Raw genomic sequence first — 22,450 nt, 5'->3', positions numbered from 1 at the left:
TTTCTATTCTATTCCATTGGTCTATGTGTCTGTTTTTGTGCCAATACCATGCTGTCTTGATGATGACAGCTTTGTAGTAGAGGCTAAAGTCTGGGATTGGGATGCCTCCTGCTTTGGTCTTCTTCTTCAAAATTCCTTTGGCTATTCGGGGCCTTTTGTGGTTCCATATGAATTTTAGGATTGCTTGTTCTAGTTTCGAGAAGATTGCTGGTGCAATTTTGATTGGGATTGCATTGAATGTGTAGATAGCTTTGGGTAGTATTGATATTTTGACAATATTTATTCTTCCAATCCATGAGCAGGGAATGTCTATCCATTTCTTTAAATCTTCTTCAATTACTTTCATAAGCTTTCTATAGTTTTCAGCATACAGATCCTTTACATCTTTGGTTAGATTTATTCTTAGGTATTTTATGCTTCTTGGTGCAATTGTGAATGGGATCAGTTTCTTTATTTGTCTTTCTGTTGCTTCATTGTTAGTGTATAAGAATGCAACTGATTTCTGTACATTGATTTTGTATCCTGCAACTTTGCTGAATTCATGTATCAGTTCTAGAAGACTTTGGTGGAGTCTATCGGATTTTCCATGTATAATATCATGTCATCTGCAAAAAGCGAAAGCTTGACTTCATCTTTGCCAATTTTGATGCCTTTGATTTCCTTTTGTTGTCTGATTGCTGATGCTAGAACTTCCAGCACTTGTAACATGGTTTTTAATGTATGATTAGTACTTTGAATAATAGCTTGACTTTGTGGTTTATAAGGAATGCCTGTAGTATGATGAATGCCCGCCCCATTTTTAGCAAAATATAAGAAAAGTGTGAGGAGTATAAGCAGTGCCATTGTCAGTTTTAAGATTCTGGGAGAGTCCCATCGTGGCAAATGCTTCTAAAAGATGTTGAATAACATGGGCCGTTTTTTTCTCTTGACAAACTTGTAGCCCATATAAAACCAGAATATATATCTATTGATATATGTTCATGTGCAAGGCGACCGAATTGTGGAACATGAGTAGCATCCATTTACCATAAATCATTAGGTTGTTAACCTCTGGAATTAACCCCCTGAGAGTATGGGGAAATGACAATAGGCCCACCAGTGGGACAGTGTGTGATAATTTCTCTAGCTTAAGGGAAATAGAAAGGCATTTTCTTAAGCCTTTAGCATTAAGATGAGTAGGAGGGTGAAAATTCTGTGCTGTAATAACAGGAGCTGCCAATAAGGAATCCCCTGTAGCATTTTCTTCTGCCAAGGGGCTGGGGAGGCCAGAATTAGATCATATGTGAGTAATGTATATAGGATGGGATCGGTGTTGGAGAAAATGTTGGACCTGAAAAAATAAGTCATACAATTCTGACCCATATGAATAAATATTAATAGTTTCTAAATTTTCAATCATTTGTTTAGAATAGGCTGAATTCGTTAAGATATTGATGGAGGAGGGAACATCCTTAAGCAATAAAAACATGGCAAAGGGTTCAGCCTTTTGTACTGAGGCATATGGGTATTTTACATATTTAGAAGTAGAACCATAATATGCAGAATAAACAGATGTGTTGGCATCTGTGAAATAATTAGGTTCATTTACAGGTACCAATTGTACAATTCGAGGCATAATGAAAGAGGTGGTTTAGATAAATTCAATTAATTTGGATTTAGGATAATGGTTGTCTATGTGACCTATATAATCTTCAACTCCAAGTTGCCATGAAATGCATTGCTGATATGCCATGGATATTTGTGCATGAGACAGAGGTACTATAATTGTCTCAGGGTCTTGGGTTGTTATTTTCTTAAGTCTCTCCTGGCCCTTAAAAATTAACATTCTTATTTTGTCTAAGTATGTAGATAACTTTTTAAAGGCTTTGTTGGAAAGAAATATCCATTCTATGATTCCATTAGTCTGCCAGAATACTCCTGTAGGAGAATGAGGTGATGGTAAAATTAACAAGGAAACAGGTAGCGAGGGGTTAATTTGAGTAAGCTGACTGGAAGCAATTTTTTGCTCAATCCATTGTAATTCTTGGGATGCTTCTGGAATTAATTTTCTAGGGCTATTTAAATTGGAATCCCATTTAAGTACATCAAAAAGATGAGTCAGTTGAGAAATAGGTATTCCTAGAGTAAGACGTAGTCAGTTAATGTCTCCTAATAACTTCTGGAAATCATTTAATGTATGCAAGGTATTTCTAAGAATTTGAATATTTTGAAGCTTTATTGAATTTTGTACTAATTTTTGACCTAAATACAATAAAGAATCTTCACATTCAATTTTTTCTTCTTCAATAATAAGGCCATATTCTGAGAAGGTTGTCTGAGCTGCTAAAAAGGGTGCATGTAAATCATGTCATATGGGTAAAGTTAATAGGATGCCATCCATGTAATGGATGATCTTAGCATGAGGAAAATGAGATTGCAAATATCGGAGAGGTTCTGCAACAAAAAGCTGACAAAGAGTGGGCCTATTTAACATTCCTTAGGGTAAAAGTTTCCATTGAAATCTGCTTATGATCTTATCATGATTAATTACAGGATCAGAGAACACAAATCTCTCTGAATCTTTAGGGTTTAAGGGAATGGAGAAAAAAATCCTTAAGATCGATAATTATAATTTTCCAGTCTCAAGGGATAGCAGCAGGCATTGGAAGGCCAATGTGTAGAGCCCCCATAAGTTGTATGATTTTATTTATGGCTCGGAGATCAGTCAGCATTCTCCATTTTCCAGGTTTCTTTTTTATGACAAAAACCAGAGAATTCCAGGGACTAGTGAAGGCTCATTATGTCCCTCTTCTAATGTTCAGAAACTACAGATTTTAAAGATGTTTTTCTTGAGAAAGCAGCTACTGCTCTATCCATATGTGCTCATCAATAAGCCATTTTAAAGGCAGCACATATTTTTTTTGTTCTCTGGCAGTGGCCGTTAGGATAAATTTGGATATCCTAGCCTTGTGGCTTTATGTTTGGGGAAAATATTGAGGGGGTGTTTTATTGTCTTGTTGATTTTTATCTAATCCCTTCAATGGGCCGTATCCCACGGCAGACATATTTTTATTTTGAGTAGATACAGATGGTATATTACTATATGTACCCATTGTTGAAGTAAATCTCTATCCCATAGATTAATTGCAATGTTAGCCACATAGGGTTTAAGAGTTGCTATCTGATACTCCTGTCCTTCACATCTCATAATCTGTTGACTTCTTTTTATTCCCCCTAAGGAGACAAGTCCTGTAAAAATTACAGGCCTGTTTTCAACAGGCCAAGATGAAGGCCAAAACTTTTCAGATATTATGGTAATGTCAGCTCCAGTGTCTAGTAATCCTATAAAAGTTTTATTATTAATTTTAAGATGTATTTTGGGGCAAGGATCTTTCTTTTTTTAAAAAAATTTTTTTTTCAACGTTTATTTATTTTTGCGACAGAGAGAGACAGAGCATGAACGGGGGAGGGGCAGAGAGAGGGAGACACAGAATCGGAAACAGGCTCCAGGCTCTGAGCCATCAGCCCAGAGCCCGACGCGGGGCTCGAACTCACGGACCGCGAGATCGTGACCTGGCTGAAGTCGGACGCTTAACCGACTGCGCCACCCAGGCGCCCCGGGGCAAGGATCTTTCAAAAAATTTTGCCAATATAATTGTTTTCCAGTACTGCCAAAACCTCGAGGTCTGATAACAGTATTGCTTTGGCCCTCTATATAAGGAAGAATAAATAATTTAGAAATTTTATCTCCTGGTAGAGTAGTATAAGGGTTATCAGCCAATATCATAACTTGAATTTCATTTTCATAATCACAATCAATAACATCAGGATGCACATGAATATCTTTAAGTGTAAGACTACCCCATCCAAAAATAAGGCCTACTGTGCACTTTTCCAAAAGCTCATAAATTCTTGTTCTAACTTTAATGACACCTAAAGAAGGCTGTAAAACAACTGGGTGTATAGCAGGGAGATCTAAGGCAGCACTCCCAGTTGCTGCATGACAGAGGTCTGTGACCCGTTGATGTTGTGATGTTGAAACCCATGGCTGGCTGGATAAAGGCCCATTTTGTTTGTTGGGCCCTGAGCTAGGCCCCGTGAGAAATTTCCCTGATTTTGATCAATCTTAGGAGATGGAAGAGGATGCCCATCTCTGTGATATTTGGAATGGCACCGATTGGCCCAATGATATCCTTTTTCACAATGAGGGCATAAAGCAGTTGTAGATATTAATTTAGATAGATTATTAGTACTGGTATTATTATCATTATGCCTGTCTTTTTAAAATTTGTCCTTTATTCTTCGACAGTCTTTTTTCATATGGCCAATTTTTCCACAACCAAAGAATTTGGTGTTAGATTTAATTTTTTTAATGTTTATTTATTTCTGAGACAGAGAGAGACAGAGACACAGAATCTGAAGCAGGCTCCAGGCTCCAAGCTGTCAGCACAGAGCCCGATGCAGGGCTGGAACTCACAGACTGTGAGATCATGACCTGAGCGGAAGTTAGTTGCTCAACTGACTGAGCCACCCAGGTGCCCCGAATTTGGTGTCAGATTTAAAAGGCCCTATCCCTCTTATAGTGACAGCAAGTAGGTTCATATTGTAAAGTGGGGTACCAATATCAGCACATGCTTTTACATAGTCAGCCATGGACCCAGCAGCCGCTCTTATAGGACAAAAAGCTCACTGGCATTCTGAATTAGCATTATCATAAGCCACAGTAGGAAGGAACAAATCCCTTAGGCCCACTTGAGGAATTGTTTTAGCCAAAACATCTCTTAATCTCGCTATAAAGTTAACATAAGGTTCAATATTTCCCTGTTTAACCCTTACATATGAGGGGGAAACCTCCCCTGGAGTAGCTATACGTTGCCAAGCCATCTTACAATTTTGTACTTGTATTGCTTGATTACTCATATCACGTTGATCTCTTAGTTGAGAATATTCTCCTTGTCCAAAAAGTTGTTCTTTGTCAATAGGAATATTACCATGAATGTTTCTTTCCTCTTGAATCTTAGCCTGATCTTCCCACCAAGTCATAGATTATAAATATTCAGCATGGGATAAAACAGTTCTAGCCAATATTTCCCAATCTTTAGGAATCAAGCATTCAGTGTCAGCAAATGCTGAAAGTAAGCCCTGCATATAAGGAGAGTTAGTGCCATATTGGGCACAAGCCATTTTAAGATCTTTCAAAAATTTTACAGGGATCTGAGGGTATTCAGCATTATAGCCTCCATTAGGATATTGTGCATTTGGTGGAACAGCATTCAGAGTAACTGGAAATATTTCTGATACCAGTTGTATCAATTCCAAATCTCCTTCCTCTTTAGTCTTAACCCTTGTATCAGAGGTGTAATGATAGGGCCTTCATGTTCCTTGGAAGGAACTATTATTTGAGGCTGGTCATTAGAAAAAGGATTGGAAATGACTGGATAGTCAGTCTTTCATTTAACATGAGTAGTAATTTTTATATTTTCCGGTAAAGGAGAGGGTATACTTTATTATAAGGGGGGGCAGTAGTCTCCAAGTTATAATTTGTGGGTGGAGGCAGAGGCAATTCTGGTAAAGTATCTTCCTCAGGCGCTATAGCCTTGATTTCTTCAGAAGAAGATTCATCCTCAAAACTATCAGATGTAAAATCTGACTCATCTCTTTCTTCTCGATGAGTTTTTAATTTAGGTGAACTTATGTTTTGTTCTGAGTCAGTCTGTAAAGGCTAGAAAACCATCTCAATTAAAGAGCATAAATACCAAACTTTTAAAGAAATGATATCTCCATTTTGATGAGCACGTCTAAGTGTTTTCATAATTAATCTCCATTGTTTAAATTCTAAAAGATTTTTTCCAGAAGGGTTAAACTGATACCAATCTTTTCTAACCAAGTACCAGAGGTCATCAACAGTTCCCCTTTTCACTTTTACTCTTGAACTTCGAATATAGTACAAAGTAATTTAGAGTAAGCTTCATGATCATGATACTGGGAATTTCCCATACTTCACTAGCCCAAAGCTGGACTGACCTCTCCTACTGCTCCGCTTTGGTCCTTTGCCACTGTAAACTGAAGTAGTCTCGAAGACTGTTGGCTGGGCCGTGTGGTATCCTGCTGACTACGCCAAATGTTGCAGGAGTATGGCCGGAGTCGCAAAAGATGAGTCTGGAAACAAAGTACAGTTAAGTGAAGGCCCTCATACTCGAGTCAAAATGAGGCCCTGACTCCAGAATGAAGTTTCTTTTTGTTAGGATAATTGCTAAAGACTATGTGCAAAAAGTCAGCTAAGCAAGTGTGTTAATCAATCTAATGGTTTAACTTTTCAAGGTTGAATTCCAACTTAATTGGTTTCTATAACACTAGGAAGGGTTGGGTGTGAAGGAGGATCTGGCCCTGGTCAATGTTAATGGCTCTAAGCTTTCCTTAGGAGCCCCAGTTGTGTTCAGCTGTGTAAACATGTCCTAAGGCCTTGCACATTCTCCAGCCCTTCCCTTTTGAAGTCTTTTCCTTTGATGCTTCTCTCCTGCATCTCCCACACTGTATGACACCTATTTTGCCTATTCAGGACTATTTTACTTCCTTCTTGGTTCTGTCAGCTGTGTTTGGACAGTTGAGGTTGCAAGTTATTTGGGTTCCAGATCACTGAGGTGTGACTTGCTGTTTATGGCACCTAAAATTTCTTGGGATATTGGGGCATCTGGGTGGCTCAGTCAGTTAAGGGTTCAACTCTTTATTTCAGCTCAGATCATGATCTCATGGCTTGTGAGATTGAGTCTGCATTGGGTTCTATGCTGACAGTGTGGAGACTGCTTGGTATTCTCTTTCTCCCTCTCTGCCCCTCCCAAACTTGGGCACACATTCATATTCTCTCTCTCTCTCTCAAAATAAATAAGTAAACATTTAAAAATGTTTCTTGGAATATAAATATTATCAGATATTTTCAAATCATTTTTTAACATAAATTTTCAAAATCATTACTTGTTATGGGGCACCTGGGTGGTTCAGTCAGTTGAGTGTCTAACTTCAGCTCAGATCATGATCTCATGGTTTGGTTCATAAGTTCAACCACAACATGAGGCTCGCTGTTATTGTGGAACATGCTTTAGATCCTCTGTCCCCTCTCCCTGACCCTCCCCTGTTGGTGCTCTCTCTCTCTCAAAAATAAACATTAAAAAAATTATTACTTGTTTCATTAAGAAATAGTTTATTTAAAACTTGTTTATTGCTGTTGGGAAGCTAGTTTTCATTTCCCAATGCTCTTTGGCCTTTGCTCTTTTCCTCTTTAAGGACACTTGGTAGAAATCCTCCTATGTATTTGGAGTCCTATTTGAGATACATTAATTCTTTCTTCTGAAGTTGGCCTATTGTTTTCATGAGTAATGAACATTATCCAGAAGACTTGGAGAAGCACAGAAAAGACTGGCTTACCAACACCTTTGAAATTATCAAACTTCCCCAGACGGTTCCAGTTTACTCTTATTTCTAGAAAAAAGTCTACATGTAATTACCTTATTCCTCTATTTCTAGGGCCAGGCAAATATTCAACCCTGTCCCCCGACTCACTATTTCCAAAAATACTGGAGTGCAGGAACTCTAAGAATGGCAATATTAAATCTAGAGCTGTAACTGACAATAATTAGATTAAGTTGGGTTCTAGTACTCTGTTCTTTCTTAACTTTGTGATCTTGAGAGCAAGACACTTTGCACTCTGAAGTTGTTTCCTCATCCAATGCGGTAATAATAACCTATGCTTTTTCTGCTTCCCAATCCTCTTATAAAGATCGAATAAGAAATGTAGATGATAGGGGAGCCTGGGTGGCTCAGTTGGTTAAGCATCCAACATCAGCTCAGGTCATGATCTCCCAGTTTGTCGGTTCGAGTCTGGCATGGGGCTCTGTACTGACAGCTCAGAGCCTGGAGCCTGCTTCAGATTTTGTGCCTCTCTGTCCCTCCTCTGCTCATGCTTGGCCTCTCTCTCTCTCAAGAATAAATTTAAAAATTTTTAAATAAAAAAATAGATGAAAATTATTTTTAAATTATAGTGATTAAACATAAAGACACAGGGGGAGGTAGTATTAAGAAAGGAATCAGGGAAAGCAGATAGTGCCCCTCTTAAACTATAAAACACACAGGATATTATTAAATATCCGAAAGGATGTATTAGTATAGAAGAGATGAAGATTTGAAGTAGTGTCCAGGGTCGAGGCAATACTGGCTGAGGCTTCTGAGAGTAACAGAAAGAACCATTTACCTGTCCCTTACCATTAGTTAGTTAGGTCCAGCCATTCAGAGGAGAAAGTTATGATTAGGATTACATATCTCTGAAGAAATCAATATCAGACACTGACCATAGCCATAGGGAAACAATGAGGATACAATAAGACACAGTCAATATCTCCTATGGATGAATTATGGAGATAGAATTCAAAGTCTCCAAAAATTTTGTCAGGAATGGATTTGAAACAAATCCACTACAGTTGTATATAGGAGAGCCTGAGGGGAGAATAGGTTACTTAGAAATATTGTTTGGACAAGGATACTTTTGTTGAGAGGCATATAAATAAGGTTTAAAGAACATCCTTAATTCAGTACAGTTGTACAATATCTGATCTGGTTAAATATATCAGATAATCAAATCTAAATAAAGATAAAATATGCTAAAACTTAATCTACTAAGAAAACATTGAATATACATATTTTTGTCCTTGCTCACACTGTTTCTATGTCAAGTATGTCCTTATTTCTCCTGTCTATCCAGTCTTAAAAATTATTGAAGATTCAGCTTAAATTATACTTCAATATAGACCCACATAATCTTTTCTATACAGTAAAGTCCATGAAGGTACCTATCAAGGACAATACAGTAAGTTTTACTCTATAACATATTGAAATTGAACCCAATTTCTTATAGAGATATTAAGACTTTCATAGTTAATTTATATTGGTAGATTAAGACTTGCATATTTCTTTCTTTATGAGAAACTGAATTCTGGGTATAAACTAGACAGAATATTGGTGTATGTTGATCATATAATTAATCTATATTTCTCAGTATCATGAAAACAGTAGGAGGTCAATAAAGGCCTGTTTAATGATTTAAAGAAAAAAAAACCCTATCTATCTATCTATCTATCTATCTATCTATATGTAGTCACTGCATCTTGGTAGATTGGTTGAACTTGGAGAATACAGATACAAACGGATCCAAAGTTAGAGATACAACATGGCAGAGGAGTAGTGGGACCCAATGTTCCCTTGTCCCTCAAACACAGCAGTGTTGAGGCCAAAGGACTTTGAATTTCAAGAGTCTAGGCTGCAGAGTAACAAAGATATCTCTAGAGACCCATGGGGGCAACCTGGCAAGCCATAGGTGCATGATTGTGAACTGGGAAAGAGAAAATGAGCTGCATAGGCACTGAGGGGAGGGATTCCCTTCTGCAGAGAGACAAATGGAAGAGAGAGAGGCTGAGGAAGCATAGGACTATATCGGGACAAGAAAAAAAAAAAAAAAACATGGACCTGGATGGTGAAAGACCAAATCTATAACTGCGGGGCTTCCTCTGGACTGGGGCCAGCTGTACATTTCACGCACTGAGGAAGCTGCAAGCCAGCCCCAGTCTCAGTAACTAGTTCAGAGGTGCAGTCCTCAGTGGGAGAAAGCAATTCTCTCCCTGGAGTACTATGGGAAGAAGGTATATAACCTTTCAAAGGACAAAGACTGCCTTCACCTGCCAACCAGAGAACATATATCGGCTGCACAGAATGGCAGTCCCCCAGTACCGAGGCACATGGAGTGGAACATTTTAAGACATCAGGGGTTTAAATCCAAGCCAAGAACCACGGAGGCATGAGAGTCAGCAGAGCAGGACAAACAGCCTCAATAATGTCCACTGCACTGGTAGGAGAGCCTGAACAGAGTGGTTTGGGACACCCGGTCTGTGGAGGAGAGACAGGGGTGTCACCATTTTTCTCCCCATCACCAACAAGGTGGGGCCTAGGGAATGAATAGCAGGCCCACATTGGAGGGAGGACGCACCTACCCTTCCATGCCTTGTAACTGTGTATCTACTGTAGCAGGATTGACACTGATGAACCAGACAGCCCCTCCTACAGACCACACTGCCACCCATTCCAAGGCAACCAGTAGTTTTCCATTTTCTGACTTAATTCTTGGATATTTCGTGTATATATATATATATATATTCATATATATATATATATATATATATATATATATATATTCTTTCTTCCTTTTCTCCTTATTTCTTCCCTCCTCTAGTCTGGTTATTATGGTTGTTCGTTTGTTTAAACATACATATTTAATCTATATTCTTTATACTAGTACTGTATCTCCTTCTTTATTTTCCCCTTTCTCTCTCTGGATTAAGCCATAGTGTTTCTCTGCCTAGTCAATTTTCTTTTCTTTTCCTTTTTCCCTGCCCCTGTCATATCTCTCTTTTTATGGGATAAGGCCTCTTCCATCAACAATGCCACCACCTCATTGTTTTTGCAGTAGGGGGTGTTTTTTTTCTGTTTTTCTTTTTTTGTTGTTGTTGTTATCTTTTCCAGGACACTTCAACAAATAAATCAAAGCACACTTGGTGGAGGGTACAAAACATCACTACGAGTAGGAAGATAAAGCAACCAAAGTCACAACAACAGAGGGCAAGTAAAACATCAAAAAACATCTCTTGAAGGGCCAGGCCCTGGACAGTGTATGACTCCTCTTTAATATAATAGTGCTCTCAAGTGCAGGACACATAACAAATTATTAAAACATATAAGGGACAGAAAATTAGCCAAAATGAGAAAACAGAAGAATTCACCACAAAAGAAGTACCAGTAAGAAGTGACAGCTAAATAATTGATCAAAACAGATATGAACAATATATCTGAACAAAAATTTAGAATAATAGTCATAATATTAATCTCTGGGCTACAAAAAAGCATAGAAGACAGGAGCGAATCTATTGCTGCAGAGACCAAGGAACTAAAAAATAGTCATGATGAAATAAAAAATGCTGCAAATGAGGTGCAAAATAAACTAGAGGCAGTTACAGAGAGGATTGAAAAGGTAAAAGGAAGAATAGGTGAATTAGAAGATAAAATTATGGAAGAAGATGAAGCTGAGAAAAAGAGAAATAAAAAATTCTGGACCACGAGGGGAGAATTAGAGAACTAAGTGAATCAATGAAATGGAATAATATCCATATCATAGGAGTTCCAGAAGAAGAAAAGAGAGGGGAATGGGTGGAAGGTGTATTTGAACAAATCATAGTTGAGAACTTGCCCAATATGGAGAAGGAAACAGACAAACAGACATGAAATCCAGGAGGCAGAGAGAACTCCTTTCAGATGTAACCTAAATCAACCTTCTGCATGATATATCATTGTGAAACTGGCAAAAACACAAAGATAAAGAGAGAATTCTGAAAGCAGCTAGGGACAAAAGAGCCTAAACCTACAAGGGTGGACACATAAGGGTAGTAACATACCTATCTGCTGAAAGTTAGGCCAGAAAGGAGTGGCAGGAAATTTTTAATGTGATGAACAGGAAAAATATGCAGGCAAAATCCTTTAGCCAGCAAACCTGTCATTCAGAATAAAAGGAGAGATAAAGGTTTTCCAAGACAAGCAAAAACTGAAGGAATTCATCACCACTAAACCAGCTGTACAAGAGATCCTAAGGGGTACTCAGTGAGTGGAATGAGGCAAAGACCACAAAGGACCAGAGACATCACTACAAGCATGAAACCGACAGATAACACAATGAATCTAAACCCATATCTTTCACTAATAACACTGAATGTAAATGGACTAAATGCTCCAATCAAAAGACATAGGGTATCAGAATGGATATATAAAAAAAACAAGACCCATCTATTTGCTGTCTACAAGAGACCCATTTTAGACCTGAGGACACCTTCAGATTGAATGTGAGGTGATGGAGAACCATCTATCATGCTACTGCGAGTCAAAAGAAAGCTGGAGTAGCCATGTTTATATCAGACAAACTCAATTTTAAACTAAAGGCTGTACTAAGAGATGAACAAGGGCATTGTATCATAATTATGGGGTCTATCCATCAAAAAGATATAATGTCTATGTACCGAATTCGGAAGCACCCAAACATATAAAACAATCACAAACATAAGCAATCTTATTGGTAAGAATGTGGTAATGCAGGGGACTTTAATACTCCACCTACAACAATGGACAGATCATCCATATACAAAGTCAATAAAGAATCAATGGCCCTGAATGATACACTGGACAGGATGGACTTGACAGATATATTCAGAACTTTTCATCCAAAAGCAGCAGAATACACATTCTTCTTGAGTAAACACAGAACATTTTCCAAGATAGATCACATACTGGGTCACAAAACAGCCCTCAATAAATATAAAAGAATTGAGATCACATCATGCACATTTTCACATCACAATGCCATAAACTTGAAATCAACCACAGGAAAAAGTTTGAAAAATCTCCAAATGCATGGAGGTTAAAGAGCATCCTACCAAAGAATGAATGAGTCAGCCAAGAATTTAAGAGGAAATTTAAAAATATATGGAAACAAATGAAAACGAAAACACAACCGTCCAAACCCTTTGAGATGCAGCAAAGGCAGTCTTAAGAGGAAAATACATTGCAATCTAAGCCTATTTCAAGAAACAAGAAAAATCCCAAATACAAAATCTAATAGCACACCTAAAGGAACTAGAAGAAGAAAAATAAAGAAACCCCAAAGCCAGCAGAAGAAGAGAAATAATAATAAATCAGGGGCGCCTGGGTGGCGCAGTTGGTTGAGCGTCCGACTTCAGCCAGGTCACGATCTCGCGGTCCGTGAGTTCGAGCCCCGCGTCGGGCTCTGGGCTGATGGCTCAGAGCCTGGAGCCTGTTTCCGATTCTGTGTCTCCCTCTCTCTCTGCCCCTCCCCCGTTCATGCTCTGTCTCTCTCTGTCCCAAAAATAAATAAACGTTGAAAAAAATAAATAAAAAAAAATTAATCAGAGCAGAAATAAACAATGCAGGATCCAAAAAAACCAGTAGAACAGACCAATGAAACCAAGAGTTGGTTTTTTAAAAAAAATAAACAAAATTGAAAAACCTCTAGCCAGGTTTCTCAAAAAGAAAAGAGAGAGGACCCAAATGGATAAAATCATGAATGAAAAAGGATTCATTACAGCTAATTCCTCAGACATACAAGAAATTATCAGGGAATACTATGAAAAATTGTATGCCAACAAACTGGAAAACCTGGAAGAAATGGACACATTCCTAGTCACCCAGACACTACCGAAATTCAAACGGGAAGAAATATAAACTTTGAACAGATCCATAACTAATGATGAAATTGAATCAGTTATCAAAAAACTCCCAAAAATTGAGAGTCCTGGGCCAGATGGCTTCCCAGGGGAATTCTACCAGACATTTAAAGCAGAGTTAAAACCTATCCTTCTCAAGCTGTTTCAAAAAATAAAATGGAAGGAACGTTTCTGGACTCATTATTATCAGGCAGCATTACCCTGATTCCCAAACCAGACAGAGACCCCCCATAAAAGAATTACAGGACAATATCCTTGATGAATATGGATGCAAAAATTCTGAGCAAGATACTAGCAAATTATACTTAACACCATATAAAAAGAATTATTCAACATGATCAAGTGGGATTCATTCCTGGGCTGCAGAGCTGGTTCAATCTTCACAAATCAATCAATGCGACACATCACATTAATAAAAGAAAGGATAAGAATCATATGATCCTGTCAATCAATGCAGAGAAAGCATTTGACAAAATATAGTATCCTTTCTCAATAAAACCCTCAGGAAAGTTGGGACAGAAGGAACATACCTAAACATCATAAATTCCATATATGAAAAGCCCACAGCTAATACCCTCAATGTAGAAAAACAGAGCTTTCCACATGAGATCAGGAACACGACAGGGATGTCCACTCTCACCATTGTTGTTTACCATAGTATTGGAAGTCCTAGCCTCAGCAATCAGACAACAAAATGAAATAAAATTCATCAAAATTGGCAAAGAAGAAGTCAAACTTTCAGTTTTCACAGATGACACGGTACTCTACATGGAAAAGCCGAAAGATTCCACCAAAAGGCTCATAGAACTGATAAATTAATTCAGCAAAGTGTCAGGGTACAAAATCAATGTACAGAAATTGGTTGCATTTCTACACACCAATAGTGAAACAACAGAAACAAATCAAGAAATTGATCCCATTCACAATTGCACCAAGAACCATAAAATCCCTAGGAATAAACCTAACCAAAGATGTAAAATGTCTGTATGCTGAAAACTATAGAAAACTTATGAAGGTAATTGAAGAAGACATAAAGAAATGGAAAAACATTCCGTGCTCATGGATTGGAAGAATAAATATTGTTAAAATGTCAATACTACCCAAAGCTATCTACACATTCAACGCAATACCAATCAAAATTGCAGCAGCATTCTTCTCAAAGCTAGAACATCAATCCTAAAATTTGTATGGAACCACAAAAGTCCCCGAATAGCCAAAGCAATTTTGAAAAAGAAAACCCAAGCAGGAGGCATCACAATCCTGGACTTTAGCCTCTACCTCAAATCTGTAATCATCAAGACAGTATGGTATTGGCAGAAAGACAGACACATAGACCAATGAAATAGAATAGAGACCCCAGAATTGGACCCACAAATGTATGGCCAATTAATCTTTGACAAAGCAAGAAAGAGTATCCTATGGACAAAAGACAGTCTCTTTAGCCAATGGTGCTGGGAGAACTGGACAGCAACATGCAGAAGAATGAAACTAGACCACTTTCTTACACCATACACAAAAATAAACTCAAGATACATGAAAGACCTAAGTGTGAGACAGGAAACCATCAAAACCCTAGAGGGGAAAGAAGGCAACAACTTCTTTGACCTCAGCTGCAGCAATTTCTTGGTCAACACATTTCCAAAGGCAAGGAAATTCAAAGCAAACATGAACTATTGGGACCTCATGAAGATAAAAAACTGCACTTCAAAGGAATCAGTCAACAAAACTAAAGGCAACTGACGAAATGTGAAAAAATATTTGCAAATGACATATCAGATAAAGGGTTAGTGTCCAAAATCTGTAAAGAACGTACCAAATTCAACACCTGAGAAACAAACAATCCAGTGAAGAAATGGTCAGAAGACATGAATAGACACTTCTTCAGAGACTTCAAGATGGCCAACAGACACATGAAAAGATGCTTAACATCACTCATCATCAAGGAAATACAAATAAAAAACACACTGAGATACCATCTCACACCAGTCAGAGTGCCTAAAATTAATTCAGGAAACAACAGATATTGGCTGGGATATGGAGAAAAGGGAACCCTCTTGCACTGTTGGTGGGAATGCAAACTAGTGCAGCCACTCTGGAAAACAGTGTGGAGGTTCTTCAAAGAATTAAAAATAGAACTACCCTACAACCCATTAATAGTACTTCTAGGAATTTATCCAAAGGTTACAGGAGGGCTGATTCATAGGGGCACATGTACCTCAATGTTTATAGCAGTGCTTTCAACAATAGCCAAATTATGGAAATTGCCTACATGTCTATCAACTGATGAATGGATAAATATGATGTGGTTTATATATACAATGGAATACTACATGGCAATGAGAAAGAATGAAATCATGCCATTTGCAGCAATGTAGATGGAAGTGGAAGGTATTATGCCGAATGAAATAATTCAGTCAGAGAAAGACAGATATCATGTTTTCACTCATGTGGATCTTGAGAAACTTAACAGAAGACCATGGGGGAAGGGAAGGGGAAACAAACAAACATAGTTAAACACAGAGAAGGAGAGAGGCAAAACATAAGATATTCTTAAATATAGAGAACAATCTGAGTGTTGGGGTTTAGGGAAGAGGGGAAAATGGGTGATGGGCATTGAGGAGGGTACTTCTTGCTATGAGTACTGGGTGTTGTAGGTAAGCAATGAACCACGGAAATCTACCCCAGAAACAAAGAACACACTCTACATACTGTATGTTAGCCATTTTTACAATAAATTATATTTAAAAACAAAAACAAAACCAAAAAATAAATGGAGCCAAATTCTACCTTGATCTCCATTAATTATTTTACCATATTACAGTATACTCTGACTTTTGTAGTTTTGTAAAATGTGTTTATAAGCTGTTAACTATTAAAACATTAAAAATGTTTCTTGAATGTTGTTTTCTTTTTGCCTTGATGTCATATTTGTTTCTATTAAGAAAAAAAGGATACTTTATGCCTCCTTTCCTCAGTAGGGAAGCAGAGGTGTGAAGGACTGGATGTTGAAGAAAGATAATACTTCAAAGGTTAGTTACTCTTTCCTTCCTTCATCTATATTCCCAGTTCTTACTTTTATTTCCAATAAATTAAATAAAGTATTGATAAAATAAATGTGTGATTTCCATCCAAATTATTTAAAGTGCCACTTTCTTGTGCTTTTTACAGTACCCAAGAATCTGTTCCTACTCTTGTTTCTACTCCACCTCCAGGTCTAGCTTGCCATTTTGTGGTTCCCCTGTCTCCTCTGGGCCATTCTTCTTTTGCAGTGGTGACTTAATTTTACATTTCAACATATGTGAGACTGGTAAATGAAAGAGCAACTATGGGAGGAAGAAGACCACAGAAGAACCAAATATAGCTTAGGACAAAAACGGGAGAAGGCATATAAGGAAAACGTAAACTTTGTTATTTGTTATTGGTAGCTTATAGGCTGGTTGCATATGGACCTCAAATTCTGTTTAGTATTACCTCTTAGTACCGTACTTCAGCATATATCCTTTGGTATCCACTGCCAATGGCATAAAACCCCCAATTTATTGGCCTGGCATCTAATGTAGCCTCAGTCTCCTTTATTCAGTCACACCATCATCCATTGCTCCACTCCAGCCAAATTAGTGCTTTCACTCTCTCGTGCTTTTTTATCTGTGCCTCCTGACACCTCTTCCTGGAATATACCCTCTACTGTTCAGTCCATTAAAATCCCACAATCCTTAACCCTGATGGTTTACCTTGATCCTTAACCCACCTGATTCAGGAATATTTCTACATTCTTATCACATTCAGTGACGTCTCTTTCTTTTGTGTTCCTATAGTACCAATTAGCTGGACCACACTTATTATACTTAGCATATATTCTTAGCATACCTGGTATAGAATCTAAATCAGATAGGACATTTAAAGATTGCCACTGTGTAACAAGAGTTTAAAAGGGCAATCCAGGTGAAAAGAGTCAGAGAATAGAAGGCAGTTCTTTAGGAGACCTGAATTGATTCTGTAATTGCAGGATTGAGAAAATATTATTTATCAATAATATAGAATGAAGGAGTATGACCTGATGGAAAGTAAGAGAATTAAAAACCTTTCCTCCCCCAATTCCATACGATTCCTTGATGTAGTCACTGTCAAATGCTCTCATTTCAGGGGAAGAAATAGTGAGAGTCAAAGCATTGCCAGAATTCTATAGTGAGTAATCCCTTTGTAAGTGGTGTTGGAATAGGGACTCAGATCTAGATATCCTTTCCCAATCCTCTTATTTTTTCACTATCTTATGCTATCTTTTGAGTTACTTATTTAACTCATACATGTTATTTTTATTTTATTCTCTAAACTCCCTAAAGATGGGGACTGAGATGCATTCATCTATATTTCTTACAGTACAGTTTAGCACAGTACTTGGGCACCAGTTTAAAAATCTATAAATAGAGGAGAGAGGGAAGATGGCAGCGTAGGAGGACACTGGGCTCACCGCGCGTCCTGCTGATCACTAAAGCTACCATATTATAATATTCGAAAACATTCAATTTTCTTTTTTTATTACAGTTCCAGTATAGTTAACATACAGTGGTATATTAGTTTCAGGTGTTCAATATGGTGATTCAAAAATTCTACAGATCACCCAGTGATCATCATGATAAAGGTACTCCTTAATTTCCATCACCTGTTTCACTCATACCCCCACCCACCTCACATCTGTTTGTTTCTTTACAGTTAAGAGTCTCTTTCTTGGTTTCTCTCTCTCCCTTTTCTTTTGCTTGTTTGTTTTACTTCTTAAATTCCACATCCTATAAATTTTAGAATAAACTTGTCCATGTCTCCAAAAATTCTTGCTGGTACTTTTATAGAAATTGCTTTAAACCTGTAAATCAATTTGGAGAGAATTGATATCTTTTTTTATGTTGAGTTTTCCACCTCATGATCATGATATTTAGGTCTTCTTTGATTTATTTAACCAGAATTTTATAATTTTCAGCATACTGATTCCCATGCATATTTTGTTAAAGGTATACCTGAGCATTTTATTTTCTTTGGAGTGATTATAAATGGTATTTTCTTTATTTTCTTTTTTTTGATATAATTATACTTTTTTTTCTTTAAAAAAAGTTTTGAGGTTTCTTTTTTTTAATTATTAACTTGTTTTGTTTTTTATTTTTTAAAATTTACATCCAAATTAGCATATAGTGCAACAATGATTTCAGAAGTGGATTCCTTAAGGGGCACTAAGGTATTTTCTTTTTAACTTAAGTTTCATTGTTAGTATATAGGAATGTAATTGGTTTTCATTTCTTTATCTTATATCTTGTGATCTTGCTGAATACACTTATTAGTGCTAGAAGTATTTTTTAGATTCCTTGGGATTTCTTTTCTCAACGTGGATGGAACTGGAGAGTGTGATGCTAAGTGAAATAAGCCATACAGAGAAAGACAGATACCATATGGTTTCACTCTTATGTGGATCCTGAGAAACTTGACAGGAACCCATGGGGGAGGGGAGGGAAAAAAAAAAAAGAGGTTAGAGTGGGAGAGAGCCAAAGCATAAGAGACTGTTGAGAACTGAGAGCAAACTGAGGGTTGATGGGGGGTGGGAGGGAGGAGAGGGTGGGTGATGGGTATTGAGGAGGGCACCTTTTGGGATGAGCACTGGGTGTTGTATGGAAACCAATTTGACAATAAATTTCATATATAAATAAAAAAAAATCTATAAATAGTTGCTAATTGACAGATTTGTTTTTTTAGTTTCTTAGTTTATATTTTCACTCTATAATTTTTCAACTTCTACTAATTTACATAATATAAATTCCCAGCAGGTAAACTGCAGTGTTCTCCAATATATCTATGCCAGCACTGTGAAGCAGAGTTTGCTAATTACCATCCTTGTAATCTTGAGTACGTCAGTGTCTCTCTCTGGGCTTGATTTCTTCATTTCTGAAGCCATGGGCTTGTAATGCTTTCTAAGTTCTCTTTCAGTTCTCATATTTAAACAATGCTAATTTCTCATTTTTAAATTGTTTTTCAAACTCTCAGTGCAAGAGTTTAATACTTTACATTAGCAAGATATGACATAATAATTATCATCTTGGGGTGCCTGTGTGGCTCAGTTGGTTAAGCATTCAACTCTTGATATTGGCTCAAGTCATGATCTCACAGTTTCATAGGATTAAGCCCTGCTTTGGCTCTGTGCTGACAGAACAGAACCTGCTTGGGATTCTATCTCTCCCTCTCTCTCTGCCCCTCCCCTGCTCTCTCTCTCTTTCTTGCAAAATAAATAAATAAACATTTAAGAAATAACTACTATCTTAACAAGATGCAAAAACCGAAAATTCACATCATATCAGTTTTTGCTGATTGAACACTAGAATGGTGAGTTCATTCTACCAAACAGATTTATTTCACTTTATCTCTGTTACTTTGGGTTCTAACAGTGAGGAAGTATTCATTTCTACCCTTCCCTTGGACATTAAAGTTGGGCAATCCTGGGCTGAAATGTCAGCTTCACCATTAACTATTTGACTTTGAGTGAGTTACTCAATCTCTCTCTGATTGGTTTCCTCACTGGGAATCGAAGCTAAAAATTCTCAACTTTGCAGGAATTTCATGAGGATAAAGAGAAAATATGCATGAAAGTTCTTAGTACAATGGTGTCTAGTAGATGTGAAACATCCTAATGATGACGATCTATATCATGTATGATTGGTTTTACTAAGAAGTTGGCTTTTTGTTACATAGTTTTAATGGAATGCTAATACTTGATGAGGATTTAATCACTCTTAAATTAAGCTTGAGGTTTGAGAGATTGGAATGCTGAAAGAACATGGAATAACCTCTCCTGACATCCCTCTCAGCACATAGCTTATCAGTTCAGATTTAGGATTTACATGAGACAAAGGAGAAGGAATCAAAAATAGTAGATGGCTGGAGAGGTGTTTATAAATGGCTTAAATGAAATAGAAGCATGTGAGAAAAGTTCACGCAGTCAAAAGAATTTGTATGAGATGGCTTTCAACACATATAGCCATTCTAGTCCTCTGCATAAAATTAGTATTCTCAATATCTAGTAACAGAGGCTGATTCAAGGATATAGCAAATCTTTGTCATATACAAATAAGCTCTGGGTGAGATGACTGTTTTCATGAAAATTAAAACTTACTCTTATTTAAATCTCAGAAATCTACTACCAGTAATTAGGTCTTCACATCTTCGTTTGACTCAGTTTACAAATTTGATGTTTAAGTCTCAAAAGTTACTCAGGAAGGCCACAGATAAGAGAGGTGACATGAATCAGGTTCAAAAATAAGAATAAAAATGAATAAATGAAAGAAAGAAAGAAAGAAAGAAAGAAAGAAAGAAAAGAAAGAACGAAAGAAAGAAAGAAAGAAAGAAAGAAAGAAAGAAAGAAAAGAAAAGAAAAGAAAAGAAAAGAAAAGAAAAGAAAAGAAAGTCACTTAAGAATAAGGTAAATAGGGGCACCTGGGTGGCTCCGTCAGTTAAGCGTCTGAATCTTGATCTCAGCTCAGGTTGTGACCTCATGTTTCATAAGATCCAGCCCAGTGTCAGGCTCTGCGCTGAGTAACCTTAAGCCAGAAAAATGACAATAGTTGCTTTATGGAAAGTCACATTGTTAAAAGTCTTTCAGGCCTGGGTTTTGTCATGTTTCTGCTACCTCTTTGGCCCTGTTACTGATGCACATGTGCTGGAACCCAGAATTGCTGATAATTATGAGGAAATGCTGCTGCTGTAGGAAAAGATTGTGGCCTAGGACTTAGGAGACCTAAGGTCTAGGTCATGCTGTGCTGCTCATTTGCTGTGACCTGACACAAATCACTAGCCCTTTCTGGGTCTCAATTTCCTCTTCTCTCAAAAAAGAGGGTTGGACTTTATGGTATCCGGGGCCCTATCTAGATTCAGCCATTCAGTGGCTTTAACAAGGAATGTCAGACTTTCTCAAAAGAGCACAGGCACATTGATTCAAGTGCATGAGGTATGGTAATTTGTAAGGCACGAAGTCTCTGAGATAGAGGAATAAAGACTACATGAGTTTACAGTTTTAAAGAAAAAAACCTAAATGATAATATATTTTATGGCTGCTGATACTACAGCCATGTCTTCTTATCAATCCTCTGCTTACCTGGAACCAGGTGGACCATAATGAGTGGTACTATCATCAGGGGACAGCTAGTAGGATGCAAATAGGGACCAGACCCAAGTCCAGTTAAACAGGGAAGTAGGAAAGTTCTATCCTTTTCCTTTTCTCCTTCCAGAAAGTTCTATTAAAAATCACATTTGAGGGGCGCCTAGGTGGCTCAGTCGGTTAAGAGTCCGACTCTTGGTTTCGGCTCAGGTCATGATCTCACATTGTGTGAGCTCGAACCCTGCGTCAGGCTCCGTGCTGACAGCACAAAGCCTGCTTGGGATTCTCTCTCTCTCCCTCTCTCTGCCCCTCCCCCACTCGCTCTCTCTGTCTCTCTCTCTCAAAAATAAATAAATAAAAATTAAAAAAAATAAATAAATAAAAATCACATTTGTGGCACACTTGAATATCGTAGTCAATTGAGCATTCAACTCTTGATTTCAGCTCAGGTCATGATCCCAGGGTCATAGGATGGAGCCCCATGTTGGACTCTGCACTGAGCGTTGAGCCTGTTTAAGATTCTCTCTCTCCCTCTGCTTCTCTCCCCTGCTTGTGCTCTCTCTCTCTCTCTTAAAGAAATCTTATTTGTGGGGCATCTGGATGGCTCAGTTGGTTGAGCGTCTGACTTCAGCCCAGGTCATGATCTCACAGTTCCTGGGTTCGGTCCCCATGTTGGGCTCTGTGCCAACAGCTCAGAGCCTGGAGCCTGCTTCAGATTCTTTGTCTTCCTCTATCTCTGCCCTTCCCCCATTCGTGCTCTGTCTCTGTCTCTCAAAAATAAATAAACATTAAGAAAAATTAAGAAATCTTATTTGTGATGTTTACAAAATTTAAAACAATGGCTTCAAAACATTAATGAAAAAGGTAGGTTGTAAAACAATGTACACATTACAATTTCATTTTTGTTTATATAAGTAATAGGAAGGAAAGACGCCAAAGTCATAATAATGGTTACCTCAAGGCAAAAATAATATTCTGTGTTTTTATACATTTTCCAAATTGGTTTACTCTTACCTTT

The sequence above is a fragment of the Herpailurus yagouaroundi genome, unplaced genomic scaffold (assembly GCF_014898765.1).
Source record: "Herpailurus yagouaroundi ecotype Mexico unplaced genomic scaffold, PumYag 67623, whole genome shotgun sequence".
In the NCBI taxonomy this organism is placed as follows: Eukaryota; Metazoa; Chordata; class Mammalia; order Carnivora; family Felidae; genus Herpailurus; species Herpailurus yagouaroundi.
The sequence above is the reverse complement of the archived record's forward strand: the minus strand, read 5'-3'. Positions refer to the sequence as shown.